At 43.6% G+C, this 17084-nt stretch overlaps 1 protein-coding gene across 1 annotated transcript in view; it reads left to right on the top strand.

Moving 5' to 3' along the window:
- MAGI1 (membrane associated guanylate kinase, WW and PDZ domain containing 1) overlaps positions 1 to 17084 on the top strand; it is a 664522-nt gene that overhangs the window by 605530 nt on the left and 41908 nt on the right. The window lies entirely within an intron of this gene.

The following is a 17084-nucleotide window of genomic DNA, read 5'->3' as shown; positions in this document are numbered from 1 at the left end:
ATACGTTGTTCACAATCATTTTTGTCTGTGATGAAAAAGGAGCTTTGATTGCCTGCAGTAAGTGGGTTTACAGCATAATTGCGATAAGCAATAGGCGAGTACTTTCAGTATTACAATCTTTCTTTTCTTGTTTTCTTCTGCTTATTTTTGTATTTCCCTTAAAAGCAAACAAATCAAATGTATATAGAACGGTAGAGTGTCCAGATATCTTCGCAAGTAGTTAGGCGCACCTTCCATCACGGATGACTAACAAAGAATTGAAGTCTGTGGTCCCAGTCCTGAAAAGCACTTTATTGGGGAATTAACAGTAATATGCAATTGGGCCACTCATAGGAGTGCCACCTTTTTTCCATGCCGTTTCCATTACACGCTCATATCTGTAGTTCTTTTTAAACTTTCAGAGTCCCCTGGTGTCTAAAAACAGGGAGAATTTTGCTCTATTACGGAAAAGATGTCATTTCCTAGCTAATGCCATATGCTGCCAAACCACACTTGCCTTTACCAGTATGTGCTGCTCCAACCATGCAAAAGCCAGATAGGTGCAGTAAGAACTATTATTTCAGTTATTAATAGATACGTTCTATCACTGTAATAATTCGCCAGGGCTGTGATTCTGCTCCAAAAGTACAAAATGGATTCCAGTCACCACCCCTTTTATGCAAAGAGAATCAACTCTCTTCTCAGTTGTATTCTCCAGAGCATTGGTTAGGTTTTGTTAGAGTCTGTTGGGCATTCCAAAGGATCAAGCTGCCATAAAGCAAGCTCAGGCCACAAACAGCTGCATGTCAGGTGGACTGTGGATTTCTGCATATTTTGTTGGGGGTCTAACACACCGTAGCATTACACCAGGTGAATCAGCAAATACTGGATAGGCCGTATAGCAAGGCATAGTGGAAGAAAAAAAGAAACTAACAATACAGTCCTAAACAGAGTTACACCCTTGTTGTTGTTGTTCAGTTGCACAGTCGAATCCGACTCTTCGCGACCCCATGGACCCCACTGATATCAGTGGCCTTAGAAAAAGGTAACCCTGTTTAGGATTTCACTGTGAGACAAGAACGTCTGAGCTGAAGGAGCAGGAGAGCAGCATGTTCTTTGGTGTTTCAGGCGTCTGCTTTCCATTTCTTTTTCGGAGATGCAGCAGGTGTGTTCAAACAGCCACTTTCTCACTGCTTCTGCTTGCTTCAGTTGTTTTCAGTTGTATTCATAAATACTCTCTCTCACTGATCTTTTGCTGGCCTTTGTAACCCACCTTCACATATTAGCAATTTTATGCTCTTAGAAATGCCGCTCCCGCCATTTTCTAGTTCAGCGGAAGCTGCTCTTCTCCCTCCACCAAGTAAAGAAAACCAATCTCAGATTTCTGTTTGGGGATCAGCTGCTGCCACTGAACACCATCAAGACTGTTTGTTTGGGTTCTTGTGGGGTGGTTCCCCACCATTCTATAAGAATGCACTTGGGGCAGTTTGGGTGGTGAAAAGTGCCATCAAGTCGCAGCCAACTTACGGTAACCCTGTAGGATTTTCAAGGCAAGAGATGTTCAGAGGTGGTTTGCCATTGCCTGCCTCTGCGTAGCAATCCTGGACTTCCTTGGTGGTCTCCCATCCAAGTACTAACCAGGACTGACCCTGCTTAGCTTCTGAGATCTGATGAGATCGGGCTAGCCTGGGCTATTCAGGTCAGGGCTGGGGCAATTAACAGCATGTTTAAATAAGCATGACACCAGAAAAATGTTAATATATTAATAAATGATATATAATTTCCGTTCTGAGGACCAGGTTAATACCCACCCAAGTAATTCTTCAAATTACAGCCATATTTACAGGTCTGTTACTGAGATTTAAATGGCTGTTTTCCATGGTACATGTCATGGGAACCATATTTACAAGTGAAAAACAAGGGTTGAGATTCTACAAATTGTGAATATAAGGAGTTTGTAGAACTGATCCCTCCGCCTTCCTTCTGCACTCATCCTCCTCTGCCCTCCCTTCAGAATAAGTATTCTGGAAGATTAGGGCATCTTCGGGAATGGAGTGGGATGTGGCTGCATCAAGAAAGGGAAATGAGGAGAAATTGCCCACTCCCTTGCATGAGCACTTGTGAGTGGTGGGAGGGGCTTCCCCTTCTTGGCACAACCCCTCCAGGACACCCTCTATCTCCCAGATACCCTCCAGGTATTTGATAAAAGGAGCTTGGACTTTCAAAAGTTAATACCCCCCAAAAATATTTTTGGTCTCTGTGGTGCTACTGGACTCCAGTCTAGCTGTTCTACATGGCTACCCACTGAAGGGCTCTCCAGGGTATTCTCTGCTCAATATTTGAGGGTCTCCCAATATCCACAAACAGCTTTATTGAATTGTAAGCCCTGGAGGCTGCAGAGGGATGGAGACCGAGTTTGTGTGTGTGTGTGTGGAATGATCATTCTGCAAAGTTATTCTGTTTAAATGTTGGAGTTGGAAAAAGTATTCTGAGCCAGAAATCACTTATTCCATTCAATGCATGGCTGGCGCTTAGCAGCAATTGCATGTTTAATTCCCCTATTTTAAATCTAGGGCAGCTACCTTCTGTCCTAATACAGCAGCATTTTGTGTTTCTTTCTCCTATCTCATTTCATTGGCTTACCATTGACCAGAGGCGGGGAAATGCATGGCGCTATGGCATCTGCATCCAGATGAGTTCTTTAAGTTGTCAGGGGCAGGGGGGAGGGGAGGCCGGGGTGCTAAATCTGCTGTTTTCATTTGGGGTGGCAGCTGTGTGTTTAATGTAGCATCTTGTTCTAGCCTTCCTATCACTTATGAAGGCTCCTCTCTGACATTTCTACTGCATTACAGTTTTCCTTCTCTTCCCTTCCACAGCCAGCATGCCTGCACTGTCATTGTCTGTAACACCCTGCAGCAATTTAGTACCAGCTAAACAGTTAATTAGAAATTAGCTAATTAGTCATTAGGATTAGCTCAGCAGTATTAACTCTCACTGGTTCTGCATTTTTTTCTTTAAAAAAATATGTGTACGGGAAGGTACTGCCAGGCATAGCCGCTTCCAGCTCTCTGTCCCCCTGTCCAAGTAAAACAAAGAAAGTGGCATCCATTTTTACTAACAACTAGGGCTTTGCCTTTGTTTGCAAAACTCTAAAATGGGGTTTAGAAGTTGGTCCTCTCCTAGGAAGTGGTAACGATTCTGTAGCTTTCCCTAAATATCTGTCCTGTTGACTGAAGGGAGGCTCCATCAACAGAGGCAGCAAACCTCTGAATACGAGTGCTGGGAGGTGGCAGCAGTGGGGTGGAATTCAGCCTCTATGTTCCTTTGGCCCTCGAGGGCAACTGGTTGGAAAAAGATATGAGTTGAAGGTGTATGTAAAATATAACATGAAAGGAGACAGAGAGAGGTCACTGTTCATAAAGCAATCTGTAATCCTTCTGAAAGTACATACAGCTTCAACTGCAGCCAGCTTAGTTCCTCCTTCGGGTATTTTGTTTAGTGACACTGCCAGGTTTGCCTTCAGTGTGCTTAGAATATAAGGCTCATTACTCCTGCTTGAGATGAGGGCAGCTCTCCCTCACCCCATCCCCAAAAAATCTTCTCTGGCTCAAATACAGTAATATGTTGGGGACTCAAGTGCAAAATGAATAATGTTTCCCGGTATACACTTGACATCTCAATTTGTGATGGAACAACTGAGGTGCCAGGGCAGGAGTAAGACTTTCTTCTTGCTGACCAGGCCACCTCCTGCTGCTGCAGTGGAACAATGAGTAAATTGGTTTGGGATTGGAGACAGGATTTTGGGACCCACCCACCCCCCGACTTGAGAGTGCTTTGAGGTCCCAAGTCTTCCTGAGCCCTCATACCATAATCAGGTTTGGAATATCCTGAATGATGATGCCAATATATTACCTGAGTAACAGAGAAATGTTCCCAGACCTCTTATCCCATGAAAGAATGTTGGCAATGACCCCGGTCACACGGCAAAGTTGCCACGGGAGAGGCACGGATGGTGGGCGGATTATCCGGGCGCGATCACACCCCAACATCTGGGAAGTGGAGTGCACCGGTGGCTTACCGCCGACAATGCGCCTTAAAAAACTAGTACCTCCAAGGTACTAGTAAATGTTTGCCACGGGCTGCCTCCAGACACCCGTGGTGTGATTGCGCCAGTGCGCAGCATTCTCCTCCGGTCCCTCATTTACCCGCCGGTGCCGAGGGAAGGACCCGTGGTGTGCTGCTGGCGTGTCTGATTGCGTAATCATGCATCAAACTGCGCCGGGGCAATTAGCCACGCCTCCCCCCCGCAATATCCGGTCTGTGTGACCGGGGCCCATATTTTGCCTCCTGTGGGTTGCTTTGCTTTCATGTAGGCTTATATTCCATCAGCCATGACTAAGAGCAGCAAACATAGAGACAGCATGGCATAGTGGTGAAGAGTGGTGAACTCTAATCTGGAGAACTGGCTTTGATACGCCACTCCTCCACATGAAGCCTGCTGGGTGACCTTGGGCCAGTCACAGTTCTCTCAGCACTCTCTCAACCCCACCTACCTCACAAGGTGCTTGGTGTAGGCAGAGGAAGGGAAGGTGATTGTAAGCTGCTTTAAGACTCCTTAGCGTAGAGAAAAGCGGGGTATAAAAACCTTGTCTTCTTCTTTTACCTCCTAACAGACTTTCCTAGTCCTCTTATCAGTAGTGCCCCCTGCATGCACATGTCTCCATTTTCTTTAACTACCTCGCATGTTGAGTTCTGGAGAGTTGTAAAAACAGTTTGAAGATTGCTTGGGTGCAGCAAGTAACAGTATGGAAACTATACCCAAAAAGCCAGGCATGTATATAGAAGGCCCACTTGTATCTCATTTGTACCTCGGCCTCTGAAGCCTGCATTCAGCATAAGCAATTTTTAAAGTGCATTCTAGAACATTAGTTTGTTGGGCACAGCTTCTTTAAAAGCCGCAATCTGTAGATACAGAAGATCGGGTTTGATGTTTTGGACTCCATCTTAACGGTAGGAGATAAATCATCTTAAGAATGCAGCTTACTCTGCAGTGGCAAATGAGCCTGCCCTCCTAGGGTGAAGAGCGTTGTCCGCATATGCCTCCGTTCTGGCACTCTTCCCGGGAATGACTTTCACTCACAGTCCTTCCCTTATTTAAGGTTTTGGATCCTGGCAATATCGTAATCCTGCAGAATAATAAAAAAAAGTGTATCCCCCCCCCCTTCCCTCATAGTACTTGACAGGCTGCTGAAGCATATCTGCATAAGGACAAACCAAGCTGCTTCTGTTAGGCATGAGCTATTCCCATTGAAGCAGCTGGTGGAGCAGAACTGATCGCCAGCAGGACTCTTAATGGGCCAGTCCACAGAGTTCTTACGGGGATCTGGACCCCATCAGGCTTTTTTACGTGCTCATTTTAGGTGCAAACATGGCTCCATTGGGATGATAATCACCTTAGTGGTCATCTTCACTTTTGACCAAACCTGTGCAATTCGGCAGTATCGTTTGTGTGCTGTTGATGTGAAATTGAAGCACCAGGATATTATGCATAGGAAGGGCAAGCAATCACCTATGCTTTTGATTAAAAGAACTAGCAAAGACTGTTGTGGGAGGAGTTAGATTCTGGGCAGGGCTGTGTTTCATGAACTGGAGTTTTCAGGGAAGCCAACTGTTATTTTGAAATATCCTAGTAAATGCCTGTGTCTCACTAATGCCACATGCCAAGATTCCAAAAGAAATTAGTCATGGTATTACCCATCAGTGATTTCTTTCAGGCCATGTCACTGAAGCAATCTCTGGTGTAAAATAGTCAGAGGGCATCAGTAGCACAGTCAGTCGGTGACTAGTTCTATGGAGGGGCCCTTGTAGCTTCATGGAGTGATGGGCTGGCTGGGACCATAAACAGGGTTGCTCCTTGGTGTCCTCTTCCATACCCTGATAGGCCCCTTCCCCCATGATTTACCAAGGAGTTGAGTATATGAAGCAGATTTGGAAGATGTTAAGGATGAGTCAGGCAGGACATGCCACAGAGGCATACTGGGTGACAATGAGGGTAATAAAGAAGGCTTTCTTTTCTACAACCATTGCGTCAGTAGAATCTCATCCAGTTCACTGGTCTAAAGGGGTCCTTGACTTGTTAGCACCTATATCTGACCCCTGTCAGTTATGTTAATTTGGCTTCTAGCTGTGATGTTTCTACAAGAATTTTTGCTGACAAAATCTTATCCGATCTGACTTAGGGACCGAATTGAGAAAACACGTGGCACTTGAGGTATCAGAACCACCTGCTTGTCCTGTTGTAGATTGATTCGGATTGCCAGTGGATGATGAAGGTGTCCTTGGGCGTATGAGAGCCACCTGTTGTTCTCTGGGTCTGTGCCCGCCTTGGTTTATAAAAGCATGCTGGAAAAAGCTATCGGAGTTTACTGGTGAAAATCATTAATGCCTCCTTGACTGAGGGGGCTCTTCTTACACCTTTGAAGGAGGCATTTCTTGAACCTTTGCTTTAAAAACATACATTGGCTAGAGATCAGGTGGTCAATTATAGGCCGTTCTCCAATTTACCTTTTTCTGGGGAGGTGATAGTGTGTGTGATGGTGGAGCAGCTCCAGGATTTCTGGATGACACACCTGCATTTGACCCACTTCAGTTCAATTTCAGGCCTGGGTTGGACCTGTCTTGAGATGGCTTTAGTTGTGCGGGTGGATAATCTTCAATTAAAGCTGAACAGGGGACAGACATCCCTGTTGATAGTGTTAGATTTTTCAGTTCTTCCTTCTTATCCCCCAGTTGGAATATGGAGTTGGTGTTAAGGCAGTTGCATTTAGATGGTTTCCATCTTTTCTGTCTGCTCAGACACACAAATTTCTACAGCTAGCTGGGATTTGTCCTGCTGAGTGCTACAGGGTTCTGTTCTCTCACCCATGCTCAGTCACATATGGGACTATTGTCCAGAGCTTTGGGGTTGCATGTCATCAATATACAGATGACATCCAGTCCTATCAAGACGTTTAGCTGTGTTAGTCTGTCTGTAGCAGCAGAAAAGCAGCAAGAGTCTGGTAGCACCTTAAAGACTTAACAACATTTGTGGCAAGGTGTACCTGTCTTGTTTTTTTAACCAGTATTTTGAGATCATTGCTAGTAGTCAGGTAGCTAAGGCATACTGAAGTTGAATCTAGATGAGGCAGAGGTAATGCAGTTTGAGAAGGCTGATTTCTAGAAGGATAGGCTGTATCTGTCCTGGGAGGAGTAGCGTTGGCTGTTGCAAAACACGTAAAGAGCTCACGGACTTAAACCCTGTTGTTTTAAAAGCAGATGGCCACAATGGCCAAGAGCACCTTCTATCAGCTGCATCTGGTTCACCAACCTCCTCTCCTTTCTGAGACTTTGCCAATATAGCTATGCTGATCCATGTTTTTATAACTTTGTGGCTGAGTTACTGCAGTGTGCTCTGCACTGAGCTGCCCCTCAAGACAACCCAGTAACTGCAGCTGGCCAAGAATATAGTAGCCATTTACGGTCATATACGGGCTAGAGGATGGTAGCATGTGTTGCCTGTTTTGAACCAACCACACTGGCTGCTCATTTATTTCTCAGTCCAGTTCCTGGTTATGGCCTTCAGAGCTTTTCACAGCCTGAGGCTCACATATCTGAAGGACAGTCTCTTTCCATGAGTGTGCCAACTGGTTTTCAGGCTTCCGACTGTTAGCTGTTCGAAGAAGAAGAAGAAGAAGAAGAAGAAGAAGAAGAAGAAGAAGAAGAAGAAGAAGAAGAAGAAGAAGAAGAAGAAGAAGAAGAAGAAGAGACGAGATTGGATTTATACCCTGCCCTTCACTACCCAAAGGAGTCTCAGAGCAGTTTACAATATCCCTTCCCTTCCCGTCCCCAAAATAGACATCCTGTGAGCAGTGTTCCCTCTAAGCTGAGTTAGTGTGAGCTAGCTCACAGTTTTTTAGCCTCCAGGTCACATATTTTTGCCTTCGCTCAGGAAGGATGGTTCCAGAGCAAACTGCTTTATGCAGTAGCCAAATCACTCGCTCACAACTTTAATGCCAGTAACTCACAAAGTAGAATTTTTGCTCACAAGACTCCATAGCTTAGAGGGACCATTGCCTGTGAGGTAGGTGGGGCTGAGAGAGTTCTTTCGAGAACTGCCCTTGAGAGAACAGCCCTGAAAGAGCTTATGATTGACCCAAGGTCACACCAGCAGCTGCATATGGAGGAGTGGGGAATCAAACCCCATCCAGTTTAGAGTCCTAACCACTACACCAAACTGGCCCTCTTGGCATCAGCCAGAGGCCAGGCATTCTCCCACATGTGGAATGGGCTTTTGGTGAGGTATGAACAGCAAGACTCTTTTGGGGGGAGCAAGGTATTTGGGGTTTTTATTATTTAGTTTTAATTCGTAATGTTTTAATTATTACTTGTAGGCCTCCTTGAGCCAAGAGGGAAAGTGGGGTATAAACATTTACATAAATAAAGTCTTTTCTGGCAGCCCAGCAGTATCTTCACTGTTTTCCCCAACATAAGGTGACACTACCTGGATTCTTATCCAAACAACAGTTGCCCCTCAAGTCGCTGCTTGTTTTGTACTGTCATCTGTTCCAAGATTCTGTAGTTACTGTAGCCCTGGTTCAGATGTGAGTAAAGGGAGAGTGAGAAACATTCTCCTAGTAATCAGAAGCATACAGGAAACTCAGGAATAGTGACCTCAAATAGACCAAATGGGTCTGCCTAGGTCACTGTAAGATTCAGATTGATTCAGGATAATGATGTTAAATAATTAACCTGTGAAATATCTTTGGATATGAGCTATTAGATAATTAAGAGCAAGGTAACTCCAGCAGTAAACCTTAGGCTATGTAAATGAAGCAAATTTTAAACTTTCATTATTTGCATACCCTTTTTTTTAAGTCTGGGAATTTGCTTCTAGGCTCTGTTCTGGGACTTAGTAGCGCTTAGAATCTTTATTCACAGTTCTGTGGTGATGGAAATCTCGTGTTTTCTCCCTTCCTCGGAGACCACTGTGATCTTTGAGACTTGCAGCACCTTGGGCTAAATCTCTCTGTAGCTATGTGTTAAGTTGTCATCTTTCAGCCTCAATTCTCCATCCACAGAACAGGAATGATAATTATTACCTAACCTTGAGGGGGGCTGCCTTACGTGCATCAACATTGTTAGAACTGTTGTGAAAAAAAATATGCTATAGCCAATGCTTAGCAGGAACAAAAGAAGCCCATGTCTTCAAGAATGCAGACCACTCAGCCTGCTGTAACTTAAATATGGTGGGGCTGTGGCGATAATTAACTGCATCCTTGTTTCCTCTTGCAGGGCAGCTGTCCAGCTGCCTCTTTTGCATGTTGGGCTGCTGATAATGCTGTTAAATAACCAGACGTGGAAGCGCATCCTTAAGCCTGGTCATGTCTGTCTAACAAAGACATCCTTTGCAGCGCAATCCTAGGAAGACGTGCGCCCCTCCAAGCTCAGTGTATTTAGAAGGCTGTAGCTTTGTTTAGGATTGCCCTGTTATATAGTCTAATAAGACATAATATAAGACATGGTTCCCGAAACCTTTCCTAATATACATTTCTGTAAATGCTTTCTTTTCTTTTTATGTGTGTGGTTTTTTTAAATTCTTAAACTTCCTTGAGGATTGCGCCAATCTGTTGTTGTCTTGCCTGCCTGCCTGGCAAAGCTGCCATATCCTACGTATGGCCATCTGTCAAAACAGCAGTGACAAAATGAATTAATCTGAATTGCAGATGTGTTAATGAGCCCCTTTGAAGGGCTTAAGCACGTTTTAATTAAAAGCAAAGCAGAACAGGGTCGAGGCTTGCTAAAGCTTTTAAAATATTGCAGTGGTGATGTTTCTTTTTTAATATTTGGACTTTATTTTCAATCGTACAATAGATTTGTTGTGTGCAAATTGGATAAAATAAAAAGCAACGCATGAAGCGGTTCGTTCATCCAGAATTAAATAGGCTCAGGGAAGAAGAAAAAAACCAAGAGCACAATATAACTCATGGAAATTCTGATGAGGCAGCCTTTAAAATTAACTAATCAGGGTGAGAAGGGAGTTTACCCTTTTTACGGCTAGAACGCAAAGAGCTACACGGAAGCGCATGTCATCATTGTAATGCTTAATCTCCTTATTAATTTTATTTAAGAGCAAACCTATTGTAGAACAAGCATCTTCTCATACTGATTAAAATCCAGACTTGGAAATTGGCCACCTGGTCTAGTAGTTACAGCACTGCTGTTTATCCTGAAAATTATCCATTTGAGTCTTTGGTGGTTTTACTGCCCTTGAAGCTTGCATCGAGCAAACCTGTAGAGACTCTAAAAGTAGAAACAAGGAGCACTATTGGGACTAGTATAATTTGCAAGGAAAATAGCTAGGCCTTCAACCAGGCTCTTGTTATCAGCCATGTTAGTAATTTGCAAATAGGCACAAGCCTTTCAAAGAAACTTTTAAAAGGCTTTAGATAGTCCTGACTCTATCAGTCTGGGTTAAAAGCAGGGGTCATTTCCTGCACAAGCGCACAGGAGCAGAGCTCCAGCAGTAAAGAGCCCAGGAGGCGGGCACATGCAATAAGCCCCACCCCCTGCTCCCAGCAGCCCTCAGTCAGAGCAAGAAGCAGCCAGGTAAGTTGCAGAGCTCCCCCTGGTCCAAAACAGTCCAGTGGCAACTTTAAGACCAAGTTTTATTCAGGTACAAGGTCTCCCTCCTCTGTGAGGACAGATCTGCATGTCTCTCTCTCCCTTTTTTTTAGCAATAGCTAGCAATCCAAAACAGTCCAGTGGAGCCTGAGCGGTGTGTGTTGCCTTCTGACACACTTCTGGTGATGTCAGGGTGTGTGGCATATGCAGATAAGTTATGCTAATGAGTTACGCTAATGAGCTCCTGCACCTCTTTTTCTACGAAATGAGCCCTGGTTAAAAGTTCCAGGTAGCACAGGTATAATTTGATGGAGATTTACAAGGTTATATTCTTTGTTCTTGGCATCGTAAAGTATCAGCCATAAGATTAGAAGGTTACTGTTGCAGATAACTCAGCCCACTCTTAAGTATTCCTCAAGAAATATAAAAACAAAGTCCAAGCCTTGTTGTGGTTCTGACAAATCATAAAGACCTTGATGACTGGAGAATAGGGCAAAGTTGCTCGAATATTAGAGTCCACTCCCAACACTAGAGTTCCTTTTTGGTGGTGTTGGGGTGGCAGGGATTCCCACTGATTTTTCTACTGTGCCCTCTGTGGTGCTGATGAGGGTCCCTACATTCTGGAACCAGAAGTGAGGGGGGGGGTAGTGAAAGGAGGAAGTGAGAACTCCCACTCTGTGAACTCCACTCCACTTGTTGATTCTGTAGGATCCAAGCCAAAATCTGTATGAGTCATGGTGATAATTTCAGTCTTGAAAGGGCCATAAGGCATGCCCCCCCCCCTTAGGTTTTGCTGCAGCAGACAATACAGTGGCCCTCTAGAATTACCTCTTTTGAATGTTCTGTGTCTTGGCATTTAGACTGAAAACCAAATGGGAAAGGAAAGGTTCAGAGGACATTTGAGAACCTTCTACTGGTTTGTTCAAGTCATAGAAAATGTATTTTGAATGAATGATTACATATCTGCAGAAAAGCAGTGTGCTTATTTTAGCCTTGGTAGGTTATCTTCAAATGTGGTGTCAGCCTAGGCAAATAAGTCCAGAAATACGGTTATTAACTACCGAGGTTCATCCTGAGGTTCTGCTCCAGTTTCACACTGAACTTTCTTTTCCTATCTGCAGATTGATATTTATTGAGCAGAGCTGGTTTCCTTAAAGACAGACAAATGTTGGCTGTATCGCTCTCTCATTTACCCTAGGCCATAAAAGTTTGTGCATTTTTCACTGCCACCAGAACTAAGAGGCCAAATGGCTGTATTTGTCTTTTGGTTTGTCATCATCTTGGAGCCTTGAGTCAGCAAAAGGTGTCCTTAAGGTACACCAAAGGTTAAATATGTTTTATATATGGAAATATTCCTGGAAGAGTAGAATGGCAGGTTCTTCAGATTTTTTTGGTCCTTCATAAATTTATGATTCTCTGTGATGGTTGGGCATGGGGGTTAACATAACTTGAGGAATAAATACCTTACCAGTTTTCCTCTGCGATTGTCAAGCAAGACATTATTGTTTTGTAAGTAATTAGAGGCTCTCTCACAGTGCTTATTTTTTTTAGCACACTAGGGCTGCAATTCAGTGGGCACTTCTCTCGAAGTAAGCCCAATTGCATAACATGGGATTACTTTGGAATAGACTTTGTATCTAAAATTGATACTTAGTGGGGGGGGGAGCAAAAACATATATTTTGATCTGAGACCCATGCCCACAGCCGTTATCTCAGTATGTGTATCAAGGGGGAAATGTGCGCTGATACAATAGCATTTTTGCCTTGTACTATTTTATATGCACGGGCATTATCCCTATTCGCGGGGAGGGCGGGATAGAAATCTAATTAATTAATTAATTAAATAAATATAGGAGAAAGTGAATGTGAGACACTGGGCTCTGACAGCCGTCATTGTTGAAGCAGATGTCCAAAGAACACGCTGATAAGAGTTTCCCCCAACCTAATGATGCTGCTGGTTACCTTCCATTTTAAAAGTTCTGTTATCGAACAGTATCTTACTCAAATGTTTTCAGTATAATTTTCTTGTTTGTATAGATTTTGCTCTCTAATCCGCCAGATAAGAATTGTATGTTTGCAGAACCCTGGGAGTTCTTTTGTGATGGCAGCAAAAATTACATGGTGATTTCTTTTCTCCCTATGATATGCAATTTTAACATATTTTCAGTGATGCATATTACATTCTGATAAAATAGTCTAATCCTAGATATTGTTAGTATGTACAGAGCTGACAAAGCAGGTAGGTCTTTGCCCATATCCTTTGCATCTGCAACCTTAACTGCAATGAACAAACAAGAAAACAAAATCCATTAAAGCTTTGCAAAATGTTAAAATTAATATCCACAGCTATGTCACCTTCGCCTGCGACTGGACTGAGCAAGGGTGAAAGAGAGAGAGAAATCAGTTCCACGAATTTTGGAGAATGTAAGGATGAGCGGAGAGCTTTTCTGTGTGTCTTTGTCGTCCGTCTTGTGTAGTGTTTGTGATCTGGGGACAACTCCCATGGCTTGGGTGGGGTGGGAAGATAAAGCATGAGGAATAGTGAACATTTGACATGCTTTCCTTAATTGTACACGGTCCACCACTGGAACAGAGACCGCGGCTGGCGAGAAAGAAGGTTCCGGTTGTGTTTTGTAAACCGCAATGCTGATTAATTCCCTGTAGCTCATTGATATCATTTTCCTCATTACCTACCCAAAACTCTTTTTATTACTTTTGCAATGAACTGCTTGAAAAGAATGAGCTGTTGTGGATCACCCCAAAGGCTTGTGTGGTAGAATTATTCCCTATGTCATGGGGAAATTAAGGACAGCAGAAAGAGGTTTAACTATCATAAACAGACAGTACCCACCCCCATTTAAAAAAAAAGAAAAAGAAAATTAAGATGCATAGTCAAAACATGCTTTCATTTTGTTTAGGTTACGTTTGAATTAAGCATTTTATGATTTATGCTTAGCAGCACCTAATTTTGCTAATCAGTCTTCAAACACTAATTTACGATTTGATGGAACAAACAGATTACAATACGCTCTGCTGCGGGGAGAAATCAGACTGGGAATAATAAACTGGTTTAAGTTTGAAGCACCCCTCACAAAAGCCTTCTGGTTCATGGGGCTGTTCTTCTGGTTCTGGCACATGTTGTCGGTTAGTTTCTCTCCTCATATTGGGGGAAATCTCACAGTCACACATTGCCAGACTCTGTCTGAGAGCCTGTTTGGTGTAGTGGTTAAGTGCGCGGACTCTAATCTGGGAGAGCCAGGTTTGATCCCCCACTCCTCCACTTGCACCTGGCTGGATGACCTTGGGCAAGTCGTAGTTCTGATAAGAGCTGTTCTTGAAAAAGAGCAGTTTCTATCAAGAGCTCTCTCAGCCCCACCTACCTCACAGGGTGTCTCTTGTGGGGAGGGGAAGGGAAAGGGCTTTGTAAGCCGCTCTGAGACACCTTTGGGTGGTGAAGGGCGGGGTATAAATCTAATCTCTTCTTCTTCAGTCATGTGCAGCAACAGCCAGATTGTCAGCCAGTGGGATGAACTTTTGATAGCCTTGTGGATCCAAGATCACTCACTGTACATTTTGCTGCCCCACCCCCTAAGCTTGTAAGACAGTCTCTGCCAGACAGGAGAATTTGGTTTGGAGAGCAATCTGGTCAGTGGTTAATGCTTCTTGGTAATGTCGATCAGTGCAAAAGGTATTAAAAAGAGTTTTGTTTAATTTTTTGTGTGTGTCGTTATGTGTGTTTTGCATGTATGGTGTGTCTCACCATCCTCTTTTCCTTTTAATAGCTCTTTTTGTTCAACATATAATGTTAGGTGTCAACTTTAATGAGAAGGACAAGACCTTTCCTCTTCATGTTCTCTTATACTGCATGGGTCTAAAGTCCTAGCCACAATATAGCTTGGGGTTCCACATGCTGTCTGGTTTTTTTGGGGGGGGGGGTTGGTTTGTTTTGGTTGAGCAGATGGTTTCAAATCAGATCTACCATTACACATTGTATGCACAGGCTGAAGCAATCAGATTCAAAATCCATTTTAAAAAGTTCCGAGAAATAAACAGAAATGCATGAATTGGATCATTAACGTAAACATAATAAGTGATTGACATTACAATGCAATCCTAAAGTGTTGCACCCTTCTAAGCCAATTGACTTCAGTGGACTGTTTAGGATTGTGTTGTAAGAACACAATGCCCTGAAGAACCAACAGAAACACAGAACACCTGGTAAACTTGAAATTCTCACCTTTCTTACCACAAAGTAGAAGAAGAGTTAGTTTTATACCCCTGTCTTCACTACCCGAAGGAGTCTCGGAGCAGCTTACAATCACCTTCCCTTCCTCTCCCCACAGCAGTCACCTTGTGAGGCATGTGGGGCTAAGAGAGCTCTGACTGACCCAGGGTCACCCAGCTGGCTTCATGTGGAGGAGGCGGGAATCAAACCCAGTTCTTCAGATTAGAACCCGCCGCTCTTAACCACTACACCAAGCCGTCTCTCACCTTTATGAACACTTTATGAGTCAAGTCTTTTCAAATGGCTGCTGCAACCAGCATGAAATGAGCCTGCCCCATTTGCCATAATAAGAATAAATCTCTCCTGAGTTAGACTCCCAAAAGGAGCATTGTCTACAGAGATCTAAATAATCTTTTCTGGCAGAGTCTTAAAATGAGTGTGACAGTAATAGGGTATATCCAAATGATAGGGTGTATCTTCTTAGCGTAATGCATGGCTGAATGGAGCAGACATGTGTTTCAACAAGAAACATAATGTTTGTTTAAAAAAATTAAAAGAAGCGTAATGTAAAACTTTGGCTGCTGAATGAAACACTGTAGAGTGGACAAATGGGTGTGTGCTAGAAGATGCTGAGAGAGAAAAAACATTCCATGCTGGAGTTCCCAGCAGTTGCTCTTATGCTTTTTTTCAGGCAAGCTGTGTATGCTAAACTGTATGCTTTACTGGCTTGGCCTGGCCTCCAACATGAGACATAGCCAGGAGAGAACCCTTGCTAGCTACCTGTGGTTTCTTGCGCAATATATTTCCCATCGGTGGCAAAGTTCAAATAGGTTTTCATCCAGCTACGTTTCGTATTGTCTAAATTGTGCTTCTGTAAAGTAGCGCCACCGTTGTAAGCCATTTTCCTTCAAGCAGCCAAACAGATTGCAATTACAGACTTTCATCACGTCGATCACCTTATTATGCTGTAATCGTGTTTAGAAGATTGTTGAGTTATGGTTCAGTGCACTAATACCTGTAAGTTGTAGAGAGAGAGAGAATCTTAGCTTCTGAAATACCGATCAGTTAAAAGGAGAGTGCATACGAGAAATGTGCTGTCTAAATTGATGGCTGTAAAACGTTAAAGAATGAAGTGTGCAGGCTAGCTTTCTTTTGTCCCTGCTCTTTGCATCTGCGCGTTTGTACTTCCTACTTAAATGGACTTCAGTGGTGAGTCACTGAAAAAGGATAGCAGCCTAGAAATCCCAGCCAGACCCTTTTGATGTAGACTGAATGGTGAGCTCAGTGCAAACAGCATCACACCTGCTCGGTGTGGAATGATCAGCAACCCACAGAACCTAGAGAATTTCAGGTATAAGCTCCTTTCATTAGATGGAGCGTCTAAGGATCATTTTGCATGATACGTCATTGTGGGAGTCTGATACATTCAGCCTTTTCCGGGCTTCATCCACCAAGCGATGTAGGTGATTGTAGGACCACTGTAGACAGAGTGGCCAGATTCCCATCACTGGTGTGACTCTGCCCTGCTGAAAAGGTACGTGAGCTTTCCAGGGATACGTTATGGAATTACAGACTGCTGCTGCACCCAGCTGAGAGTTGCCATGTAGAGAGCAGTTTGTACATGCAATTAGTGGTTTTGAACGAACTGTCCGATACCCACCATTGTACATGTGCTAAGCTCCGCTTCTCTCTGTCCTTTAAGTGTGCTAGATATGGAGGCAGAATGAATCTGAAAAATGCTTCCTTGAGGCTTATTGGAATGGACTCACTGTGATCCTGTTCTTGGAAAGACAGAAGGGGAGGCTCTACTGACGGAACAGGCAAAAGGGATCATTTTCACCCCCTTTTCCCTCTCCCCTGGAGCCTCCTGATCCACATGGCTGTTACTTCATATGGGTCCCAGAACCTCAGCAATAAACTATCCCAGGTTCTAATATGGCTGCTAAGGGAAGGGGGGGATGTGGGAAGATTGGGGATCCTTGTGAGTACCATGCAAATTTCTTGTGCTGGACCAACTTATCTGTATTGGCACTTGTTGCAAGGCATCGCCAAGGTGACTCACATCAAAAAAAGTACAAAATGAAAATCATCATGCGATAACAATACACTTCCAAATAAAACCTCAGGTACTGCATATATTTTGATTCTGTGTAGAGTTCCTGATCCATCCCATTTTATTTTATTTGCCTTGTCACAGATTCTGGATAGCACTGAGTCCTAC

This window comes from Gekko japonicus, unplaced genomic scaffold (assembly GCF_001447785.1).
Source record: "Gekko japonicus isolate JY-2015 unplaced genomic scaffold, Gekko_japonicus_V1.1 scaffold307, whole genome shotgun sequence".
Taxonomy (NCBI): domain Eukaryota; kingdom Metazoa; phylum Chordata; class Lepidosauria; order Squamata; family Gekkonidae; genus Gekko; species Gekko japonicus.
The sequence above is the reverse complement of the archived record's forward strand: the minus strand, read 5'-3'. Positions and strand labels throughout refer to the sequence as shown.